At 37.2% G+C, this 24,598-nt stretch overlaps 3 long non-coding RNA genes across 3 annotated transcripts; all 3 read left to right on the top strand.

Moving 5' to 3' along the window:
• Positions 1-21,691: 21,691 nt before the first annotated feature.
• Positions 21,692-22,448, top strand: LOC112431202 (uncharacterized). The gene is made up of 3 exons (XR_003022405.2): positions 21,692-21,902; positions 22,067-22,299; positions 22,413-22,448. It is a non-coding gene; the product is annotated as an uncharacterized LOC112431202 (long non-coding RNA).
• A 25-nt stretch (positions 22,449-22,473) lies between these two features.
• LOC143415036 (uncharacterized) lies at positions 22,474-22,964 on the top strand. Its single transcript, XR_013095642.1, has 3 exons — positions 22,474-22,591; positions 22,715-22,808; positions 22,915-22,964. It is a non-coding gene; the product is annotated as an uncharacterized LOC143415036 (long non-coding RNA).
• Positions 22,965-23,012: 48 nt separating this feature from the next.
• On the top strand, positions 23,013-23,900 carry LOC112431203 (uncharacterized). Its single transcript, XR_013095557.1, has 4 exons — positions 23,013-23,259; positions 23,379-23,496; positions 23,581-23,672; positions 23,800-23,900. It is a non-coding gene; the product is annotated as an uncharacterized LOC112431203 (long non-coding RNA).
• The last annotated feature ends 698 nt before the right edge of the window (positions 23,901-24,598 follow it).

The following is a 24,598-nucleotide window of genomic DNA, read 5'->3' as shown; positions in this document are numbered from 1 at the left end:
GAAGTAGTTCCTTCAAATGTAGATAATCCGAATGTTATAGTTTCTATCCACTGTGTTCCTGTTGATGATAAACTAGATATTTACCCTAAATTACTAAAATATCGATATTTTAATGGGAGAATCGATTCTAGAACATAAATGACTGGTATCGGAGGAATCGATATTTCAGGATCGATCCGCACATCACTAGTTTGAGAACGTGGAGGACAAAAGGATACCAAAGAATCGAAAACTATGACAAAGGTAAATACTTAAAGTTTGATACGTTTTCATCAATGGTTATTTTAGTAACTTTCTACAGTCGTCCTAAACGGTATAAGGGGGAGAAGCATAACATCTTTAGCTAGCAGGTAGAACTGGGTTAATTTACTGCATTGTCTTTGGCAAACATAATTTAAAGTTAATTACAAAACTCTTACTGCCTATATTCTATTCAATAAAGTTCATCTTATCTTATTCTGTTTTCATTGCACCATTCTCTCTATACAGTTTTTGAATTTACACACTATAACGTACACGGCAGTTTTTTTTTCTGTGCTTCTGCAACTGTTTCTTAGGTTTTCCTATAAGGTTTTTGTAATTAATTAAAAAAAATTTATATTATTTTTTTGGCTTTAGTGGATTCCTGCTCAGCTAACTCGGCCATTATGCACTACCCAGTAAACAAAATGGCTGTATCTTAAAGTATCTTAAATGTCTGAACATGAGCTAGTCATACCATGTTACGTAATATTCATGTGGTAATATTCATGGTTTTCTGATCTGAATACGGTAATGTTACCAGATATGCATTGTACTATAGGAAAACGGTGGTGGATCAGTGTGTAAAAAGCCCCCAAAAGAAACACACAGATTCTTTAGCTCAAACACTGTCTGATCACTCTCTTAGATACTGTGCTGTTCCATCTAGTTATTGGTTACTGAGAAATGTTAGGTCATTAATTAATTAAGAGAGTGCAGCTGTTCAGATCAGATGGTGAAGTAGGAAAATGCAGAACATGTTATTATAGCTGAATGCTGTGTAAAATACTAGTAATAAATCTAACTCCCATTTATGGCTTTTACTACTGTGGGGCTAAATAAAAAATTACAGACATAATGAAATCTGCTACAATTACATAGCTTAAGTTTAAAACAATTAGAATATATTAAGCATTTTTTTGCTCTTTTTTTTTTAAATTCTTTTTGCTAATAATGGACTCAATTTTATTATCAACTTCAAAGACCTATTAAACTTTTAAACCATTAAATCCAGGAAATTAGATGCCCGTAAATGTACGAGACCCTCTTTATGGCTAGTATCCCCAAATATTTAATAATCCTTTCTAAAAGTACACAAATTTTGTTCTTTTCAATTAAGACCTACCATAGAACCAAGTTCGCCAGAGCTTATATTATATTTTTACATGCTGTGGAGCCATTTTTGGGAGCATTTCAAGTTGCTATACATCAATACAACCATTATAGCCCAGATTTTAATAATATGTATTCATTAAGTGCATAGTAATTACATAAATTGCAAAAAAGTGCAATAAACTACAAAAAAATTGAAAATCGTTTTTGATTTTTTAACATATATTTGTAGTTAGAGAAATTTAAGAGGCTTATCCCTCAAAACTGTAAATACAAAAAAGTTGCACAAAATAGTTTCCTACCACAGGAAATTTATTTTGAGTGTCTTCATAGTTTTATTTTTGAAATACACCAATTTTTATATACTGCAGGAAAAACGAAAATAAATATTATAGTGCAAATTTGCAAAAAAGCAGCATATGCATCAAAATAAACTATTTCCAGCAGTGCAATATGAGTCCTAAGCATCCCAGAAACGACACAGAAAGTCATAAAGTCAAAGATAACTTTTAAAAGAGCAGTATAGGCCCTGAGGCCCTGATCGCAAAAAAGACTACATTTCCGCGAAAATGACGTCACTTCCGGTTTCGGGCAGGTAATGGCGGAAATGCAAAAGTTCGCGCTGACGTCTATTCCAACGTAGGAAGTGTTTTGAACAGCTGATCAGATCGGTAAAGCGTGTTTCTGGAATATTATGTTTTTGTTCCTGCAAGCGCTTTTTATGCAGTTTTTGCAAAGCTTTATGTGGAAGGAAACCGTGACCTAGGACAAGCTGATGGCATCAGATGTAAGTACAACTCCTCCGGTTTCATATGCAAAAAAAATTTTTGCGCTAGCTTACGTGGTTGCAGTGCTACTGGGATTTAAAAATAGTTACGCATAACACAGCGTTCCCGCTCCGATCGGCTCTAAAGGGTTAAATAATAATAATAATGGATTGGATTTATATAGCGCTTTTCAAGGCACCCAAAGCACTTTACAATGCCACTATTCATTCACTCTCGCATTCACACACTGGTGGAGGCAAGCTACAGTTGTAGCCACAGCTGCCGTGGGGCAGACTGACAGAAGCGAGGCTGCCATATCGCGCCAACACCAGTAGGCAAGTAGGGCAAAGTGTCTTGCCCAAGGACACAACGACCAGGACAGAGAGCCCAGGGATCGAACCGACGACCTTCCGGTTACAGATGCGATTCCCAACCCCCTGAGCCACGGTCGCCCATAGTGCATGTTTAATGCATTCTTGAGCAGGTAAAAATTCCACTAAATTAGTTTTTGCATATTTTTAAGTATAATCAAATTTTTATAGTTTGCGAGTACTTTTAATTTGGAGATTTTGCCACTTGATTTGAAGTTTGGATAGTGCTTTATAGTAATTTGTAAATGTTTTGAACTCATCTGGCTTCTTAATAATTTAATAAAAAATTAACAAGCCATGTAATAATTTGAAAACCACTAGGGACTACTTATAAAAAAGTAATTCCTTTTTTACTTAAAGGAATTTAGGATTTATGTCTGTCAAGTCATTTGTTCTGGCATAAGTCACCATTTTGATATATCTTCCTGTGACTTTAAAGTCTGTCAGCTAGTTAGATACATTTTTGCACTGCTAGTGTTTGCTGCTTGAATTAGTCAGTTTATCATATAAACACATGCAGTGCCTTTCAAACCTTTAATTACACTGTTCATTTTGTGCATTAGTAAGAGAATCTTTTATATTGAATTATCCTGGGAAAAAACAAAAATGTTTGTATTTTCTCATGCACTTTCTTTCATTTCCTTATCACGTTTAGATTCTTCAAGATCACAAGCACCATCTTTGACATGTAAGTAACTTTCATATTATTTGTATTACTTATTATTATTATTATTTTTGAAAAGTGATGGTCTTTGGGGCATCCTTTTTTTTTTTTTACTGGTATTACAGTTTTTTCTGAATGCTTAAACCCTAACTGTGATTCCTGTAGCACAATCTCTAAAACTATTCAGACTTATAGCAAAACCACTCACTGAGTTTGCGAATGTGAAAACTTTTTTAGATAATTAGTTCACTTTGCAATCAGCCTAAGCACTATAATACAGGTAAGCTGTGTGTGCGGAGTACAATGGAGGGAGCAGAAAGAGTGAGAAGTAGAGGAGGCCGAGGAAGAGGACGTGGAGGTGAAGAAGTAGGATGAAGAGGACGACAAGGACAAGGAGGAGCAAGAGGAAGACGAGGAGGGGGGAGAGGAAGGGTTTTTTTGTGCTGCTGATACAACCAAATTTCCCCTTGTGGGACAATTAAAGGATTATTATATTCTATTCTATTTTCATTGATGTCATGTCTACCCAGAAATCTCAAGTTCATCATTTTGCGCTTCCACAATTATTTGAATAAAAAATTAAAAGAGCAGGAATGTTAAAATGAATATTTATTAGATTTTCAAAACAGTTAATTATGGTACAGGGCTAGATTCTAATGAACAGTCTCTACTTTATAATAAAAAACAAACAGAATAATTATTTTATATACCTGTGTATATAAATTTACACAAAGTTCTTCATCTTAATATATACTTTATAATAAAAATAAAAGCATACACAATGGAAAATGGCAAAATTACCCTGAATTGGGCATAATGGACACCAACTAGAATTTGTAAACTGGCAAACTTTTCATTTATGTTGCTGTCACTTAAGCATTTAATAATGTGTGATTAATTAAAGATTATAAATACACAGAAAATATGAACTTCATTGTTTTTAATTTATAAAATATAACATTTTATATTTTTGAACAAACAAACAAGTAACAAACAAAGGAACAAATGAATACATTTTTTAAATTATTCACAGTGGGGTTTTTTTAATCTGCATAATTTGCTTCCCCTTAATTTGAACTTTTACCCTGACCGCTGCCTCCTCAAGTTCATTGTCAAATGGTGTCCAGAGCTCACTGTTGATGAAGAGGCTCTGCCCATCATCCAGAAGAACCTCAAGCTGGTTCGGCTCGTCACTCATGGCCACACCAACGATGAGGACCTCCTCTCTGTCCTCTACTTTTGTCTGTTGACAAAGCATAAGCACATATTTAGCCCTGCAAACATTCCCTTTTTTTTTTATCCAAAAAGAAAATCTATGGTCATCATGTGGTTTCAGTAAGTCACCAAGACATACACATTGTGTTTATACATTTATATGCATGTGTTACATTATGCATTATATGATGCATGATCAATCATGCAGGTAATTAAATCCCAAAGACGTCTTGGGATTATGTTCATCTGGACATCTATATATATGTGTGTGTGTGTGTGTGTGTATAGGATAATAAGATATATATATATATATATAATTATTTCATATTTTGACCCAGACTGAAAGAATATGTAGTTACATTTCAAAACCTAGTTCTAAACATTTGTTGATAAGACAATGCTGTGAAATATTGGTACAAAGGTTTAGCTTCTTCATACCTGAACCTTCGTATAAGTAGTGCTGTGCAGCTGTGGCCCATATGCGGTGCGGTTCAGCTTCATGTGGGAGAGGTTAATCTGGTCTCCCACATTAAAGGTGTGAATTCCTGCCTCCCTCCAGAGGCAGACTGATATGGTATAACCATCCTGAAATCACAAATATGGCAGAAAAATATATATACTTACAGTTTTTTCTGATTGCTTAAGCACATTTTTTGTAACTATTGGCTAATTTTGCAAAACTCTTCACACAAATAAGAAAACCTGTCACCCAATCATCAAAACATTGTAGTTCTCTTGCAAAAGCAAACACAGCTAGATTAACTCTTCACACCTTCGTAAAAATGGTGTTTCCGTATCAAACAGTACACACAAGCCATCATCTACTAAGCACACAATGCACCAACTGCACACTGATGGTATGAATACAAAACACATCTGGCTTTTGCTTTCTCTGTGCACAAGGTAGGCTATGTCAGTTTGAGCTCATACTTCTGTCATAGATCCATAAGCATAGAGGGATCCAAACTTCAAGTTCTGGTGTTTATTCAAACACATCAAAACAAACACAAGTGTTTATTTCCAAGTCTAGGATTATTTGCAATCGCCATAATGACTATATGGGTTACTTGGTCTGCAGTGAACATGCTTCCTCTGCCCCCAGCATCTGGTCATCTAGCAATTCTGTAAAGTAACAATTTCAGTATTTTTACATCAATGGTATTGGCGTGTTTCTCATTGGCATATGGCAGTGCTACAAATCTTTGTGACTGTACTAACCGATTCTCATTTCAAGATGTCCTTATGGTGCTTGCTACAGTGTAGCGGCTCGAGTTAGGCTGGACCCGTTGGCCAGCTACCCTCAGGGTCATTCCACGGTTGATTACATGGTCCACTATTGTAGCTCTGATGTCATCAGCAATTCTATTTCTTACTCTTCCTACCCTTCCTCTCCCCCCTCCTCATCTTCCTCTTGCTCCTCCTTGTCGTCCTCTTCATCCTACTTCTTCACCTCCACGTCCTCTTCCTCGGCCTCCTCTACTTCTCACTCTTTCTGCTCCCTCCATTGTACTCCGCACACACAGCTTACCTGTATTATAGTGCTTAGGCTGATTGCAAAGTGAACTAATTATCTAAAAAAGTTTTCACATGTGAAAGTGTGCCAGACAGTTGGCAAATTAGTGTTAATGATAGCCATACATGTGTATACTTTTGCTAGGAGTGTGTTGGAAATTTGGTAATTGAGTGTTGTGCAGTGAATTGTGCCTACAGTTTTGCATAGTGTGTGTTACAAAATTGCAAACTGAGTGCAAAGCAGTTTTTGTGCTTTTAGTTTTGCAAACTCAGTGAGTAGTTTTGCTATAAGTCTGAATAGTTTTAGAGATTGTGCTACAGGAATCACAGTTAGGGTTTAAGCATTCAGAAAAAACTGTAATTAAATAATCCCAAATCCAGTAACTAGAAAAACAAAGCCCACAGCCTCATACACTCTGCTCATGTACCAGCAATGTTAAATTTGTCACATTTGTTTAACCAATTTCAATATAAAACTAAAATTGCATCATTACCTCCTTTAGCTGGAGATTTTGCAAGGGAACGTGCTGTTTTCCTGACACTATGTCCTTTATTGCAGAAAACTGAAAAGTAAATTGAAATAGGGCTGCTCAATTAATCGAATTTTAATCTCGATTACGATCTGGGCTTTCAACGATCATTAAAAAAGACTGAGCCGATTATTAGCCCCTCCCTCATGCTTTACTCTCGCGCTGCTCCGTGTGGCAAATCGAGAGCACATGTCACAACAATTAAGAGCAGCGGTCCCCAACCTTTTTTGCGCCACGGACCTGGCAGTTTATGCCCGACAATATTTTCATGGACCGGCCTTTAAGGTGTCTCGGATAAATACAACAAAATAAAACTAGTACCAGTACCGAAAAAAAAAGATGATTTATTCATAACACATGTGAAAAGACCAAGGAAAACCGAGTAAACGATAAAAACGATAACAAAATAACGCTGAAAACCGATAAAACCCCTGAAAACACCTGAGCCTCAACTCTCGCGGCCCGGTACCAAACAACTCACGGACCGGTGCCGGTCCGAGGCCCGCGAGTTGGGGACCGTTGATTAAGAGGACCCGAGGGAAGCTCGGAAAGCTAAGCAGAAGTTATTTGGAGAGGAGAGTGACTGCCGTTGGTTGAAAAGAGAGGTAAAACAAACTTCAGTGGTGTGGAAACATTATGGGTTCGCGGAGTCAGACGTGGATCAAGCAGACATAGTGTGTAAACTTTGCTACGGTGTCGTAGCTGCACCACAGAGCAACACTGCAAAGTTCACTAAACATAGATGTTTACATTTTTAATTTATTTTTTATATTGCAAACATTTGCACTGTTATCAGTATTTGCACACTATTTTATATTATTTTTTGACAATCTTTAAAGTCATTATTCAATACATTGTTAAATAAATATCGTCAAATAATTGAGATCTCAATTTCAGTGAAAATAATCGTGATTATCATTTTTGCCATAATCGAGCAGCCCTAAATTGAAATAAAATATCAATAATAGTTAGTGTATTGATATGTGGTAGGTTTTTATTTCTTCAGTAAGATTTTTAGATTATATTATTGCTGTTATTAAGTATTCTTCATTGAACTTATCAGAAGCAGTTTATTAGGATGTTTTTCATGATTATGAAACAGCTTGAAGGAAATCTTTCTACAAACAATACATTTGTAACTTAGTTGGATTCTTAAGTGACAGCAACATAAATGAAAAGTTTGCCAGTTTACAAATTCTAGTTGGCATCCATTATGCCCAATTCAGGGTAATTTTGCCAGTTTCCATTGTATCTCCTTTTATTTTTATTATAAAGTATATATTAAGATGTCTGTGAAGGTTCTCAGTCATCCAGGTCATCGTAGTCAAAGGAGCTTGCAAAGAAAAGCGTCTGGACTTCTTCTTTAAAGAAGTCCAGACGCTTTTCTTTGCAAGCTCCTTTGACTATATATTAAGATGAAGACCTTTGTATAAATTTATATACACAGGTATATAAAATAATTATTATTCTGTTTGTTTTTTATTATCAAGTAGAGACTGTTCATTAGAATCTAGCCCTTACAATACAAATGTATGCAGACACAATGCAAATTGGCTGCATAAATACCAGAAACGGTCTTTGGAAAATATTTTTTAAAAATTGTGCTTAACAATCTTAACAGAATTTAGTCTCTGCTTGACAGCAAAAATTATTTTTAACTGTAAAAAAATACACGCAATAATGGGTTATTTGGAAACCTAAAGCCATGTAAATTCTGATGGAACCACAAATACTTACCTCCACCACCTCCCCTTGGACTGTGATGAGCCCGCCACTTGTGGAGCCCATCTTCAGAGCTGTCAGTGGAGCAGGAGGATGTAGAAGATGCTCTGCTTCGGTGAAACGATCCTCACTAACAGTTAGGTTTGCAGCCCTAAAAAATTGGGTTCGTGCAGTTATATTTATATTGTATGGTGGGGCCGTGCCCCTGAGTTCATACCCCCTCATTATGTAGCATCCCCCCCTGCTGGATTTTAGAGGAGAATTCCTCAAATATTGTGACCTTGGTCACAGTCTGGGTATCTGTGATGGCTGCCACAGTGTTCTTTTTGGTATTCAGGGGTGTAGCTGTCCCATCTTGGAAGTGCCAGCTAGTGACCCTCAGCTGGTCGCATGATCTTAACACTTTGAAGTGCAGTGGGGGTGGCCGGAAATACGGTGTGTCAGGGCGAGTATTTAGAAGCTTCATCAAAGCCATTCTGAAAAAAAGGCAACACAAAAAATATTAAGAAGTTAATACATTTCTGTTACAACCAAGGGTCATATAATATGGTAACACCTGTAGATTTTGTGCAGTCTCTTTGCTTTCTGATGTCAAACAAAAGTCAGAAATACCTTTCTGAGGTTCCCGCTTAAAAATGACAGGCCAAAAAACCCAGGCCTGTCTAAAAGTATTTTTCTGATATTAAATACAATGTTGGTTTTAAAATAAAGCTAACAGTTCTAAGATTTCATTGAATTAATGCAAATATTACAGCAAAGAGAGTTGGTCAAAGTAACTGAAGACTGAACTCATACTCATAGAACCAATGAGATGTTTTTTCTTACCAAATTTTTATTCATTTATTTTTTATATTTTCTAGCATATAATGTCCTTTGAAAATATGCTGGCAATACACTCCAGAAAATAAGGAATCATCACATGAATATTCTCTGTGCAAAGATTGATGCTGCTGAAGTGAAACACAGTGAAACAACAGTTTTAGTTTAGACAAAGCTGGGTATTCATAATTTGTGAATAGCTTCTTTGGCTCTAAATTTATGAACAAGAAATGATTTAACTTTATTTAAATGCCTAAAATGTTTGTTGGAGATCCCCCCCCACCTCCACACACACACACACACACACACACACGTAATGGACTTGCATAGTTCCTGTGGCTGTGGTTCTTTCTATTGGTCCCCTTTGTTAATCATTTGAGCCAATAGAATGACAGTAATCTAGTACGCTTTCATGTCAGTCACAACCTCTGTAACCGCACAGAAAATGGCCTTTTTTTGACGAGTAATGGCTCTGAGGCATTGTGGGAAATGAAGTTATTCAGAATATGGTTTCCATTAGGTTTTTGTTTAACTCTTTTAGCTTAATTCCTATTGGTTATTCAGTTTTTGTATAGCTTAATTGACAAAGTGCTAGAAAGTGTTGTTGCCAGGTAGGGCTGCCACAAACGATTATTTTGATAGTCGACTAGTCACCGATTATTTTTGCGATTAGTCGACTAATCAGATCATCATCCATTGGACGTAAAACGTACAGCTTATTGCACCAGCAGCATCTGCTCTTATATAACTATCATTAGCTTACAGCTTTAAGTGTTTCAGGTCTGTGCTAACTAAAAATAAAGACAAGATGATAGTTTATTAAATTTTAATGAAATCTGCAGATTGTTTTGGTGAAGTTTAATAAACTCCTTGCTATCTAAAATATAACAGGACACCGGAGTAAATTCTCGAGCATCTCACACTTCTGATAATCAGCTGTCTGCTTGACGTTTATTCAGCTGTGTAACAACAATAACTTTAATCTCAGCCAAACCGATTTACTCAGGAACAAATAAAATACTAAAAAAAGCCAAACAATAACATTTTTAAGTTATCTAAGTGACTCATATGTTTAACCTGAGTAGCGAAAGACGGCGGTGGGTTTGAAAACGATTTGGAGTCCGGTGTTCTCACGGCTCTAGTGAGCCTAGCCCCCGGCTAACTATCGAGCTAGTGGGTAACAGACGTCTCCGAAAACATCTGATCGCTTTTGAAAATATGTGGTGTCTTGATAAACTGAGCAGATATTTGAGGTTTACACAGCTACATTCTCGTAAGAAAATACGTTAAACGTTTATTTTGTGACCCAGAAAGAATAATAAGAGTAATATTAAAACTAACTAGCTGCTGTAAACTGAGCTGGGCTGCGCTATGAATTCTGGGACACTGCTTCTTCTTCGGGGTTTAATGGCAGCCGGCATCCTTGTACATGCAGTGCTGCCATCTTCTGTTTCAGTCCGTTATTACACTCTTAAATCCTTAAATCCTACTAGCTTCAAACGATGCGTCGACTATTAAATCAGTCGTCGACGATTTTGATAGTCGACGTAATTGTGACTAGTCGACTAATCGTGGCAGCCCTATTGCCAGGGCAGAGTGCCAGCCTTAAGCAAAGTTAGAGACTCACAGCTCAAACTTAACATCTTAAAGTTTATAAAACTGTTATAGATCTTGAAGATTTGTCAAATTCGTTAAGATCTTAATATTTCATATAAAAAATTAGGACTGAAATTATTTTTCATTAATACATTTAGATCTTTTTTTCAATTAAACACCCATGAGACAATAAGTTCATCAACTATGACACCCACTAATATATTACTGTCAATAGTAAATGTGAATTTATTGATAATGAATTTCTCTGCAATAGAAACGTAACATAGGAAAAAGAAAGAAAAGTCAGATTAAGTTTTGGTACTTTGACAGTCTTTATATTGACAGCAAGTTAAATGGCTAGATCTTGTGTCTTGCCCTATATTGTATTATACATATTATAAGGGTAGTAAAAAAAACACCCTCAAAATTCAATCCGGTTGTTCAGTCTTACTTCACTAGCCGTGTCTGGACCTAAACTCCATATATCAAATGATCACTGTGGCATTACTGAGAGTTGAAAAACTGTCTAAAGTCTTTCATCTTTAATAAAATGATCAGCGTTCTGCTCTACCAGGTGTAACAATTGAGTTTAACATCCAGGCATCCATGAAAACAATTTATGACATTTCATTCATTCATTTCATTTATTTATTCATTTTCAGGCACAACAAATACCTATATTGAACATAAAATACACAAAACAAAAATTGCCTGAAAAAGGAGTGGGACGAAGAAAACTTATTAAATCCCACCCCTATACTCACTCATCAACAAAAAAAACAATAAACTTCCCGCAGCTACGCCCATCATTGCATACAGACCCATCAACAGCTCCGGGCACATACAAGCATCTAAGCGGCAGCTCGCAACCAACAATTAGAGCCTTCATAACTGAATACAGAATATATAAATTATAAATTGCATTACCACAGGTAACAGGCAGTAATAACTACAAGTAACAAACACACATACATATACATACATATATATCTACACACACAAGTACATATATGTACATACATACGCACACTTTATTTTTTATTTATTTTTTTATTTTTTTTATTTTGGAATCCATACCAGCAATGGTAAGAGGACAGACATTACAGAGCACACTAAAACCCAGCATTGAGTATACTGTGACCAGACCAACTGTTTGTAGAGAAATTTAAATCTATGAATATTTTTGCATTGTTTCAATTGTAAACTCAGACTGTTCCAGATTTTCACACCACATACAGACACACAAAAGCCTTTACGGGTTGTTCGAGTTCTGGGTAATTTGAATTCTCCAAAGCCTCTCACATTATAAACCTTTTCTCGAATTTCAAATCTAGTTTGTAAATTTGCCTGTAAAAGTTTAGTAAAAGCTTTATACAAAATTATGGATGTATTGTAATTAACCAGATCCTGGAATTTAAGTAACTTTGCCTGAAGAAAGAATTTGTGAGTATGATCTAGATAACCAGCCTTGTGAATAATACGCAGTGCTCGTTTCTGTACTGTGACTAATGGATTAGTTGTATTTTTATATGTATTTCCCCACACTTCCACACAATATGTAAGATATGGAAGAACCAGGGTACAGTACAGAGTACGAAGTGCATCTTTATCAAGGAATTGTTTCACTTTGTTCAAAACTGCGAGGCTTCTAGAAATTTTGGTTTTTATGTGTCTGACGTGGGGTTTCCATGAAATTTTGTTATCAATTATAACTCCCAAAAATTTGTTTTCACTCACATTATCAATTGGTACACCTTCAATGATAATTGGTAATTCTATATTATATTTTAAATTACCAAAAAACATTGCTTTAGTTTTATTTATATTTAATGATAATTTATTTATGTCCATCCATTTTTTTATTAATTTTAGCTCCCTGTTTACGGTCATTACAAGATCAGTATAATCATCGCTACTGAAAAATATGTTGGTGTCATCTGCGAACAGTATGAGTTTAAGTACTTGAGAAACATCAAAAATATCATTTATGTATACATTGAAAAGTTTTGGTCCCAACACTGACCCTTGGGGAACACCACATGTAATACCAAGTTTCTCTGAATGGTAATGCCCTATGCTAACATATTGTTCCCGACCCGTTAGGTAACTTTTTAACCAGTTACCAGCTTTCCCTCGAATACCATATCTTTCCAATTTATCCAGTAAAATTGAGTGATTGATTGTGTCGAAGGCCTTTTTGAGATCAACAAAAATACCAACTGCATATTTATTTTTATCCAGTGTATCAGTAATTTCTTCTACTGCCTCAATTATCGCCATTGAAGTGGTTCTTTGCGTTCTGAAACCATACTGACCAACAGTATGGTCAGTATTACTTTCTTTTTAAAGTAATCGAATGGAAAAAAAAAAGAAAAGAAAAAAAGAAGACATTTAACGGAGTTAGAAGTCGGACACTTACGTTTTATGAAGTTTTTGAGAACAGTAAGAGCCGTCTGTGTCCCTCGAAGTATCTTGGAAAGATTCAGAAAGATCAAATAAGGTTCCCGGCGGTCTTTAAGTTACCACTTGTGACGTAATCTGTTGTCACCCGCCCTGATTGGCTAACTACGATTGTGTTTCGTGATTGGACTGCCTTGTGCTGATTTTATGTTATCACTGTTTTCGGGGTTTTTTGTTTGTTAACTCGTCTAATTTTAATTATGGAATTATCATTACTATTTTATAAGTCTCAAACGTAAAATTTGAGATTAATAAAATGTGTTATAGGGCTTTGGAATTGACGTCACGCCGCAATGCATTGTGGGAGCATGCCACCATTTTATCAGGCCACGAATCAAAACAAACACACTCGTTTGGACGGAAGATACAAACCGTACTTAAAAGCAGCTCAAAACAAAAAGAACTTTATAGACTCAGATTGTGTCGGATGAGAAGAGACAGTACTTGCAAAAAATAGCGTGCATTGGAAATGTGGACCCGTATGTAAAAACGGCAGTGGAGCAGAAACCCCGAAGCCTGATATATTTCCGTACCTGTGGAGTCAGCGCATACACAGCGAACCATTTCGCAATTATAAATGTCTGGAGGCGCACATCCGATTAACCAATGGTTGGTTACAAGATTTGGCTATTATTAGACTCCACGTCGTGAATACGTCATCATTCAATCAAAGGTAAGTCAGCTTGAGTACTGCCAGTAAAATGCGTTAGATTTCCCTCCAAACATTCATATTAGTGCAGCATAAATTCATTCATGAGGGGAAATTACAGTGAGAACATGTTGAGGCTCTGTTAGATGGATAACATAGTGAGTTCAGTGCACTGATATGACTGATATGTAAGCCCAGCATTACAGTGCCTCTGTGCTGGGCAGACACTGTGCGATTTTTGGCCCATTTTGAGCCGTTTTTTCAGTCGTGCGGGCGTTTTGGTGATCGGCCCGATTTTGGCCTGCATCGTGCATCGTGTAGTATACGTGGGGTAACGGGAAGCGATTAACACCTCACGACCAGCTCCCGATTATCAATCGCTTGGTCCTACCTCGGGACCGTTGTGAGGGTGTCACCGCAGCTTCTCACACTTCGCACGCGCAAACACAAATGTCAGCGAAAAAGATGGAGCAGCACGGCTGTGCAGCGTGTGATCTGGACACAAGCGATGGAGGCACAACTTGTAGAACTTTGGAAAGCTCACCCGAGCCTTTTCGATGTGGCCTCACAAAATTATCACGACCACAACAACCGTGAAAATAGTTGGATAGACATTGCTGCTCAATCACAGCTGCCTGACGTTTTTCATTAGCAATTTAGCAAAGTTGATGGCAGTGGTGTGCGTGTCTGTGTGAGTGAAAGACAGAGAGGGGGAGCGAGCGACAGAATTTCTGTTATAACCTTCATTTTATGGATGCACAGTGTGAGCACTCAGGTCGCATCAGAGCATCGGGCGGTATAGTGTGAGACCCTGCATCGTGACCTACGATCTTCTAACCCCTGCGAGTCAACCGTACAGTTTGACCAGGAGCTGAATCGCGCGACTGACAAAATCGCACAGTGTGAGCCTTGCTCTTTCTATCAGAAATGAAGCTGCAGGTTGTCTCTTCACACCTACACCGAGACAGAGCAACAGTGAGACAAACCCAAACAGCACTGAGATTCATATTCAGGCCTGACCCTTTAATGTTCTTTTCTAACCTGCAATAAATAATATGTTATATGCTTGTTTGATAAGTATTTTTTTTAAAAAAATATTTGTTATTGCTTTTTTTCAGGGGTTGGAACCAGGACCAGCTATTAAATGGTCATCACCAGACCAAGGCTCAATCGAGTCATGGAAGGAGGAATCAGGTGAGATAGTAAGCTGCTGTTATATACAATATTAGTGTACAACAGTCAGGTAACATGCTCCAAGCACAATAGAAAGTGCAATGTTTAAATATAATTAATATAATTATATATACATCCTACAGCAGCTATTCACAAAAGTAAAGACAAATAAACATAAACAGTAAAACTTGTAAACAGACCAAAAACTGTCAGACGTTGACAATCCAGTTAAAAGTGATTTAAGTGATGAATAAAGTGCTCTAACTTTAAGTGCTCAGGTGCAAAACTATTGTGTGCGGGGTAGTTTTTAAGTGTATATATTGTTGTTGTTGTTGTTGTTGTTGTTGTTATTATTATTATTATTATTATTATTATTATTATTGATATTATTATTATTATTGTCATTATTACACAGATGACTTTCACAGTGCCTCATTTTACCCTCATATTATTATGTGAGGCATTTAACAGAAATAAACTGTACAACGACTTGGCTGGTGACCCACTTCACATCTCCTTGCTAAACACTGGAGAATCATGCAAAGACTTTGGTGTAATAGATTGACCTCTAACAGCAACCATGGGCATCAGTGATGAGAAAACCTGTGTTGAGACAGCATTGGTGAGTGTGCTTTGTTACCAGCAGCCCAAATTAGCCACAACATCTGTAAACATTTACCAAGATCCTCTTCTTTACCTGCCACTGCTACTCTACACTGTGAGTACAGGCTGGACCCCATAGAGTGTGTGCATGTCTGCAGTGAGGATGAAAGCACAGACGACATGGCAAATAAGATTGAGACAGCAACAGGAGAACAGGCAGCCGACCAGGAGTGGCATCAGTTCCAGAGGCCAAGATTACATCTTCATGTTTAAGAGGTTTGTTATATGAGGGGTGAAACTGTGCAGAGAGAATCCTCAAAGGAACGAGACAGACTGCAGACGTGAGCACAGGGACAGACATGGAGTTTAACGCAGCTGGAGAAAACTGCAAATTGAAAAACTTTAACTATAGGCCTCATGGCCTCGTTGTCCACCCTGACGCTCCCTGGCTTGGTTCCTCACGAGATGGGTTGATCTTTGATCCATCTGCACAGCCACCGTTTGGACTGCTTGAGATAAAGTCTCTTTATGTGAGGAATTATGTTCACTTCAGATACCTTCAACTAAGAATGGCACCCTGTCTCTCTGTAAAAGTCACTCGTAACGACTATGTTGACACAAAGTTAACAGCAGCATCAGAGAGAGCGTGGACTGGTATTACTTTCATGTTCACACTCTGATGCACTTCTCTCTTAAAAATTATTTGATTTCTATTGTGTGGTCTTAAAAAAGTATAGGTGATTTAAAGATGCCAAGTTAAATGTTCAGTATGTTGGTCACACCAAACACATGCACTCTCCAGTTTCTTCTTCTCATCTAATGCAATCTTAATGGTAAATCAACAGGGTGCTTGGTTGCATAATTAGCTGTGCATATGTTGAAATAAATGTAGGTTTTCTTTATTCTTGGCAGGAAAAACATATATCCAAGTGTAAATCAGTGCAATTCATAAATGTGATTATATAACCATTACTAAAATAGCCAAAGCATAGTTCCAATGTTTACATTTGAGGGGCTACAATCACTAAAATCTGAATTTCATTAAAACCATTTTTTACATTTACTTGTTAAAAATTGTTGTTTGTTATCAATAATTAGAGCTCTAATCATTTACATCATATATAATCTACCTGAACCAATATAAAACTATTTACTATAAAAATAGTGCAGTTACAAGCACTGGTCTGAGAGGTGCAGCTTTCAAAACATTTTGTTGAATTCAATCAGTGGAATAAATACAAGACTACAGCTGCTGCAGAGGTCTCGTAGCTTTAGTATATGAGGTGCCCTATCTACCAGATGAGCAATCTAAATGCCAAGTGAACTGTGCAACTTCACTGACAGTGAAATCTTTAGCCAAAGTTTTAACCAGGGGTTTGTTTTGATAATACTTAGGAAGCAGACTTGTGCACTGCCAGCACCGTTCAGAGGGATAATGGTGTCAAATATTTTGATCGCCTTGATGCTTCTAATTGCTCTCTCCACATGTATTATTAGACGTGAAATCTTCTAAGTGAATAGTGTGGGGTAATAAATCTTATCATTCGATTCAGGGTAGTGTGGGATTTGTACTGATGAAAACATTTTATCCCTGTATTCAGACATGAATGTCAGAACACTGAAAATACACTTGGAATCATGGTTCCAATCATCTCAGGAGAAATGCATATCCCAATTGCATTGAGTAAGGTGCACCAATTTTATGATGATTTTTTTTTTTAAGAAAATAAATGTGTTGACATGGTTTTTCTGCCAATTTTTCACAAGTAGTTTTGAGATAACGTCATCTTGTTCTGTTTATTTATTTATTTATTTATTTTCAGTTTTGTGTCATAACTGTCATAAATGTTCACTAAGATATGACATTTTTAACTAGATATATTTTTTGCTATGATATAGTATTTGTGATTGTTATATTTCTGCTGAGTCACGCTGTTTTCTAAAGTTGTTACTTTTCTGCTAAATTATAGTATTTCTGCTACAATGTTATAGTATTGTATACCAAGTTATACTGTTAAACCAATTCTTCCAAATTGTTATGTTTGTGCTAAATATTAACATTTCAGCTGAATTACAATACTTCTGCTATTTTATACTATTTCTTAGTAAGTTACAATATTTCGGCCAAGTGTCATTTCAGCTAAGTTTTTTAATTTTTGCTAAGTTGTTATGCTTCTGCAAATTGATTAAAAGTTCAACTACTTTTCAAATATTTATTTCAGCTTCTTCAGCTGTTTTCAGCAGACAGCTTCAGCTTTACAGCATCCACACTGCATTTTCGCAGGAAATGCAAATTTTTCTAGTTGTGTGGATGCCCTCAAGGGCCACAAGATGCCACAAGAAGGATGATGAAATTCCTCATATTACCTGTGGAGTACAACATGCTTGGACGACATCGGGAAAAAAAGTTCAGAGATTTGCGTCTTTTTAATGTTGTGTATGGTAAGTTAGTTTCACTTGAGACATTTGAACTTTAGAAAACTAAACTTTTTTAATAAAGTGTTTGAAAGTGTAACTGAGATTGGTTATCATGCAATTTGTATATATTTTTTGAGGCAATAAAGTGAAATAAACATTGTTCTTTGCAAATCATCACCAAATGAAGTAAGCTAAGATTAACAGCAGCACGTTTAAGCTTGATAAGCTGTTGTTAGAATTTATTTAATATTACTTTCTACTCGAGGATCTTTTTCTACTAGCTGACGGCTGGTAACTGTGCAGGGGCGGATCTAGCAAAGTTTAGCCAGGGGGGGCGATAGGGCATTAACAGGGAAAAGGGGGCACAAAGACATACTTTTCTTTCTTATTCTCATTTAAAATGTTTAGCTTTTAATAAATAATTATCCGAATCTTACACCCAAAGTTTTAATTTGATGTAAAATGAATAGAAGTCAATTACTGTATATAGCAACACGTTCTCACTCCCAACTCGTCAAACGTGTGACGCATGGTCAGGCCCCCTCTGCTGCACATATGGACGCGCAGGGTACCCCTCTCGCGTCGGGAATTGACGAGAAGGGTCCTCCGATTGAAGAGATGTTGTCGGTATATTTAGACATTTTCCAAATCACATTGTAACGACCTATACTGAACACAATAAATTATATAATGCAGGCAACTATCTGAGAGAAAATTACTGCAGATAAAACTAATTACAGGCTGTTATTTGTGTATCGGTTCTTGCATTGACGGAGTGAGCGATGTATGCTGGGTAATGGCACAGCTAGCGATTGGGTGAATTTATTGCACCGGTTTTATAAACTGTTCTACAATCCTTTTGATATTTGGAAATCTGCCGATCATTCTGCTACAGCTGTAAGATATCTTCTCCAACTCCTCTGAATACATGCAGTCATTTTACCGTCTGCTTTGGCTAATCACGCTCTTACGTATTAAATTAAATTAAATGCCTAATAAAAAAGCTGTTCTTTTTTAGTAGGCAAAAACATTTTCGGCAAAAAAGCAGTATGCAAAAACATTTTCGGTGCTGTTAAGGAATTCACAGCGACTCACTTGTTTATTTTTGAGAAAGTTTATTTTTTTATCATATCAGATGAGCGGCAGTGACGTCAACGTACTCGATCGTTGTTCTTTTTTAGTAGGCAAAAACATTTTCGGCAAAAAAGCAGTATGCAAAAACATTTTCGGTGCTGTTAAGGAATTCACAGCGACTCACTTGTTTATTTTTGAGAAAGTTTATTTTTTTATCATATCAGATGAGCGGCAGTGACGTCAACGTACTCGATCGTACCACAGGTAAGTGCGAATCTGAATCTGTAGATTTTTTAAAATTATTTTTCTTATTTAAAACCAAAAAGAAAAACCCGAAACAGTGAGCTCACAAAGCTGCTTTTAGCAGTTCCATGGGTTAAGATTAGCAATGTCGTGGAACAGCGAATGACTTAACATTTAATAGCATATATGTTACCACACCACATGTGCTGTAAGTTAGCTAAATTCATTTCTGTTAGCCAATCAAGTTAAGCTTATCATATATCATCATCCAGGGTACAGTGATAGAGAATTGTGTGCTGACGTTTGCTGTTGTTGCCACTTTGTAAAGTTTGAGGGTTCTAATAAGGGTCAGTGTTGCCAGATTGGGTTGATGCTGAAATTGAAGATAGACGTTATCTATCAATCTAGCTCTCTCTTTATGGCTCTCTCTCTCATTCTGGCTCTCTCTCTCTCTCTCTCTCTCTCTCTCTCGATTTTAAACGTAATAACAGCATTACATAATCATTAAATAGCAGACCGATCATCTATGCTGCAAATGAAATACAAATGGACACTAAACAGGGTTTATCTAAATCGTTACAATAGTGTTTAATGTATATATTTATTTATAAGGTGCTTCTGAATTCTGAATACTTTTTTTTTTCTAAACAGGTTCTTCATCAATCAGCCTATTATTGATTGATTCCGATTCCTTCCTACATCTGCTTTTTGAAGAACTCCTAAAGGCACTTTTAAGAGCCACGTCAGTCTGTTTGTATCTGTTCTTACTGCTGTCCTTATTGGTCTGTCTCTCTGTTTCTGCCTCGCTCTGTTGGTCTCTGTCTTGTTTGATTATTCTGTTTGTGTGTGTGTGTGTGTGTGTGTGTGCGTGCGTGCGTGCGTGCGTGCTTGTTTGTTTGTTTGTTTGTTTGTTTGTTTCTGTGTTTGTTTGTTTGTTTGTTTGTTTGTTTGTTTGTTTGTTTGTTTGTTTGTTTGTTCATCTTTCTGCCATGAGTGACTCCGAAATTCAAGATCCTTTAAGGATCCTAGATAATCTGACTGATCAGCAGGAACAAATTGATGAGCTCCAACACCTCGATGACATGCTTGGTGAGCTGAAGCAAGAGGTAGCTCCTGTACCTGTGAAGCCACCTGAACTAACAGTAAAATGGAAAAAAAGAGACAAAGATGGAAACCAACTCTATGCGAGGCCAAGATCAATCCGGAGTCAATTACATAAGGGTCAGTACTCTTTCATACAAGATAATTTGAAGATATAGATTGTATGGACACAAAACCATAAATTTAACGTATTAATTAATTTAAATATTTGTAAAGACAAACAGGAAAGTAATTTGTTTGTTTTGACACAAAAGGACATTAAATAAACCACAGACTTATCTCTTAAAACTGAATGATCCCCCCCTAGCAAGTATGGCATTCATTACGTTATGTTAGTCCAGTAACAAAATGTGGCTGACAGTTACCTCCTCACAAGGATTTTGGTAAAAGATATTGGTACTTGGCAGCACAGTGGCACATCCAAAAATGTCCTGATTTCAATTCCACTATCAGACCAGGGTCTTTGCGTGTAGAGTTTGCGTGTTCTTCCCTTGTTTCTCTGCTCGCAGGTTACCTGGTTTACTCCCACAGTCCTGAGATGTGGAGTTTGGCTAATTGGTGATTCTAAATTGTTTCTGTGTTATAAATGTGGATTTGATTTGTGTTTTTGATATACTGTTGATGTTTTATACAGCTGCCCACAGTCAGAAGACCAATTCTACCACTAATAACAGTCACTGTGAGGTGGCATTTGCCCCAGAGACTGTTGGTATGTACTCCACTGTGTCTTCACTAGATCAAAGCAGTATGTTCATGTGTTTGCAGCAATTGCTAGCATATTTATAGCCATCAAGCTTTACTCTCATAGCTACTCTGTCCATTACACTTTTATAATTTAATCAATTTTAATAGAAAGTTTTTTTGTTTTTTTTAACAGAGCGCTTTCTACAAGAACTCCAGAGCTCACTGAATGATTCTTCAGACGATCACCATGAAGCACCACCACCAAAAGCTCCTCTTTTGGCTTCCTTGAACTGGAGCACAAGAAAAACTCTTTTTTCCGAGAGTTGGAGGGCCAAAAGACCCCATCTGGTGAATACCAGGGCAGCTCAAGAAAGTGTGTCGGAACATATATGCCAACAATGTGGGAGCAATCCAGCTGTGCTTCGTTGTCGTGACTGTCTACCACGCCCCCTTTTTTGTGATAAATGTGATGTTATCACGCACACCAGATATGTCCTTCACAATAGACGTGCCATGACAGCCGGATTCTTCCAGCCATTGCCTCCAACAACTTACATTGTAAATAAGACCCTTTGCCATGATGGTAAGTTCTGTGACTAAACTTATTATGTTTACTGTTTATACATTTCCCTTACGCTCTCTCTCTCTATCTCATTTTTTAAAAAAGTTGATGCTTCCTCAGCTCTCAACTACACTGTTAGCTTTGAGCTGTTAAGTTGTTTTTTTTTATTGTTTCAAGTAAGGCTCAGTTGGTCCTACCATATCTTAGTCACATTTCAACGTTTTACTTCATAGTTAATAAACTTATTTAAATCATATGTTACGCATACATGTTGACTTCTTTAGCACGACTTGTACCTGTGGAGAGCCCAGTCACAATCTGCGGCTGTCCACCAGAGTGTTTGAGGGTCAGACCAGGAAAGGTTGTTGCTGTGGTCACAATGAATGGTAAGAAGAACTTCATTTTGTCCTGACTGACAACCATCTGTAAATAATTCACCTAAAACTAAACCCTCACAAGCATTGTTGCAGTATATTCTGAGACAAAAAGAAGACCTAACCCAAAGATAATAAAATTTTACTCTGGAGTCATGAGTTTTTCACTTTTCTAGGCCGTTACAATCTCAGCATGCCAGAGCTGAGGTGTGAGACATGTGAAGCTTCTTGGACTGCTGGAGTAGATGACCTAAATCTAAGTGATTACTGGCCCGCTACCCTTCACTTTTCTACTTTGTACGCAACAGATGTCTTCTTCACATTTGAAGAAATGAAGATGGCATCACCCGGACTCTCCTGCAAAGCATTTTTAAAAATGCTTGATCAACGAACTCTCCACTTTGGCCGTGTGAGCATTTTAGTTTATGCATCCTTTACAGTATGGTTCTTCTGTGTTATTCAGGATTTAAAAGTCACTTGTAGCGTAGTTGTTTTCTGTTTATGTCTTTCATTTTAAACCAGACGGGAAAGATCTCTGCAGATGGCTTTCAGAAAAGTTTCTTTGAGTGGGAAGCTGTGCGATATGAATTAGACAAGATTTTAAAGGAGGATCCCTTCACATGTCATGCATGTGCCCCAGACATGCTTGCAATTTCAGTGGATGGAAACCGCAAGCATTACCGTTTCAAGAATGCAGCCAGGTACAGCAAAATATGTGTAATACCAACGTTTGTTTCAGACAATGTGACTATAAGGTGCACCAATTAACTTTGGACTTACTTTGTATGACACCATAAAGTATACTGTATTGCTATTTTGTTCAGATCTGAGGAACTGGGCATCTTTGAAGACGCCTTCATAGCAAAGGATGAAGATGTGGGAAGATTTGTGGACTACATACACAGCACATCCAGACATGTAAGATTGAACGCTCTAATTACATAGACATAATTATGTTAACCTTTAACACTCCGTTGAAGAGATTGTGAAAAGACATTGTCACCAGCTATTTAATGCATTTTAGGTCTCCGGACGAGGTGTTTGTGGAGGGGAGTGGTCAGCAGCCAGAGAGACCTCACATAGATCCAGCAGCAAGGTGGATGAGGAGGGACTGGAGCTTGCAGTGTGTAGGCATGGAGTGCTGCTCCGTGCTCTAAATATGTACAGGGGTGAAATTTTTGCTTATCCCTTGTACCTGCAACAAAAGCTGGCCAATAGACATATCACTTTTTTTTGTATGGATGTTACCTGCAAGTATTGGCCATATCTTGAAAGAGTAACAAAAAGCTGTCCAGAACTCCAGCACCTTCTTAGCATGAAGCCATTTCTTTCAGTCTTTCATGCTAAAGCCCACGATTTCAAATGTGAGGTATGAAATTCTGACTTTAATGACTTTATCTGAACAATTGCACATCAACATTTTGTGTAATTTTTATTTTATCTGTGTGTGTGTATGTGCATCTGTGTGTGTGTGTGTTTTTTTTCCAGGTGAAATGGAGTGGAGCATATCAAGATGGGGCTGGTTTGACTCTAGGGGAGGAGGTAGAGCAATGTAATGCCTTTTTGTCAAGGATTGCAGTTACCACAAAACATATGTCCAAAGCAGGTGAGAAGGCAAATCCTGCACTAGTTAGATTTTAAGTGTGTAATTATGATGAAAGTGGTAACACTACGTTTTCGGTGTTTGCAGGACGGAGTGACATGCTAACTCTTATGGCCATGCGCTGGAATCAACAAAAGCTAGACCAGTTGGCCACCTCTCTGACCCATCGATATCAGAAGGTAATGATATTGTTACTTTATTTTTAGATGATTACTCCTCTGTGTTCTTATTATTTGGAGTAAACATGTGTTTAGTGTTTTTTGTTTGTTTGTTTGTTTGTTTTTTAATCTCAAATTGACAATGTAGGCCACAAAAGCTCTTCTAACCCAGCTTCAGAACCTGGAGTCCTTAAAAGTCCAATTAGCAGTGACTGACAGTCAACTGGATGAGTGGGTCAGTGATGTAAAGGATTGGGCAGAAGGTGAGCAAAAACTGATTCAAAAATGTGATGCAATTGTACAATGATTTTATGTAAGTGTAGCTGTGTTATTTCTTCTAAGCAGCAACAACAAGCACAAGTGATATTGATCCCTTGGTGAGCAGAATCGAAGTGCTCGTAGCGAGCATAAAGAGACGATCCCAGCGTCTGTACAAAGACACCGATGGAAATAAAGCACGTGCCAAGATTCGTCGCAAGATCAGAGAAGAGAAAGGAATCTTGACTTCTGCTGTGGAAAAATACAACAGAATGTTTCCAGACAAAGAAACTCTGTGCTTGGAAGAAATTCTGTCTGGTGACACAAGCTGGCCGTGGCAGCGGGCACACAGCGGTAGTTGTACATATATGTTGTCTACTTTCAGCATATCTGACATATAATGAAACCCTAAGCTTCAGGTGTTGACCTAAAATCATTTATGACTTCAGACATTCTTTGTGAATTGATTTATAACTTTGTTATAAATGCATTTCAGACTCTGTCAGCCTTACAACAAAGAGAAGGGCATTTGATATCATCATGGCAATAAGAAGACTTGAGGAGGAAAAGAAGATTCTTGTTACAGAGATGGACCATCACTGGAAATCTCTTTCAAAATATGATGATATCCTGAAAGAGCTGTCCGGCCTGTTTTCCAGTGAGATATTTAAAAGTATGTATTTAAGTAA

The sequence above is a fragment of the Maylandia zebra genome, linkage group LG23, assembly GCF_041146795.1.
Source record: "Maylandia zebra isolate NMK-2024a linkage group LG23, Mzebra_GT3a, whole genome shotgun sequence".
NCBI lineage: Eukaryota > Metazoa > Chordata > Actinopteri > Cichliformes > Cichlidae > Maylandia > Maylandia zebra.
Note: the sequence above shows the minus strand (reverse complement) of the source record. Positions and strands in the feature narration are given on the sequence as shown.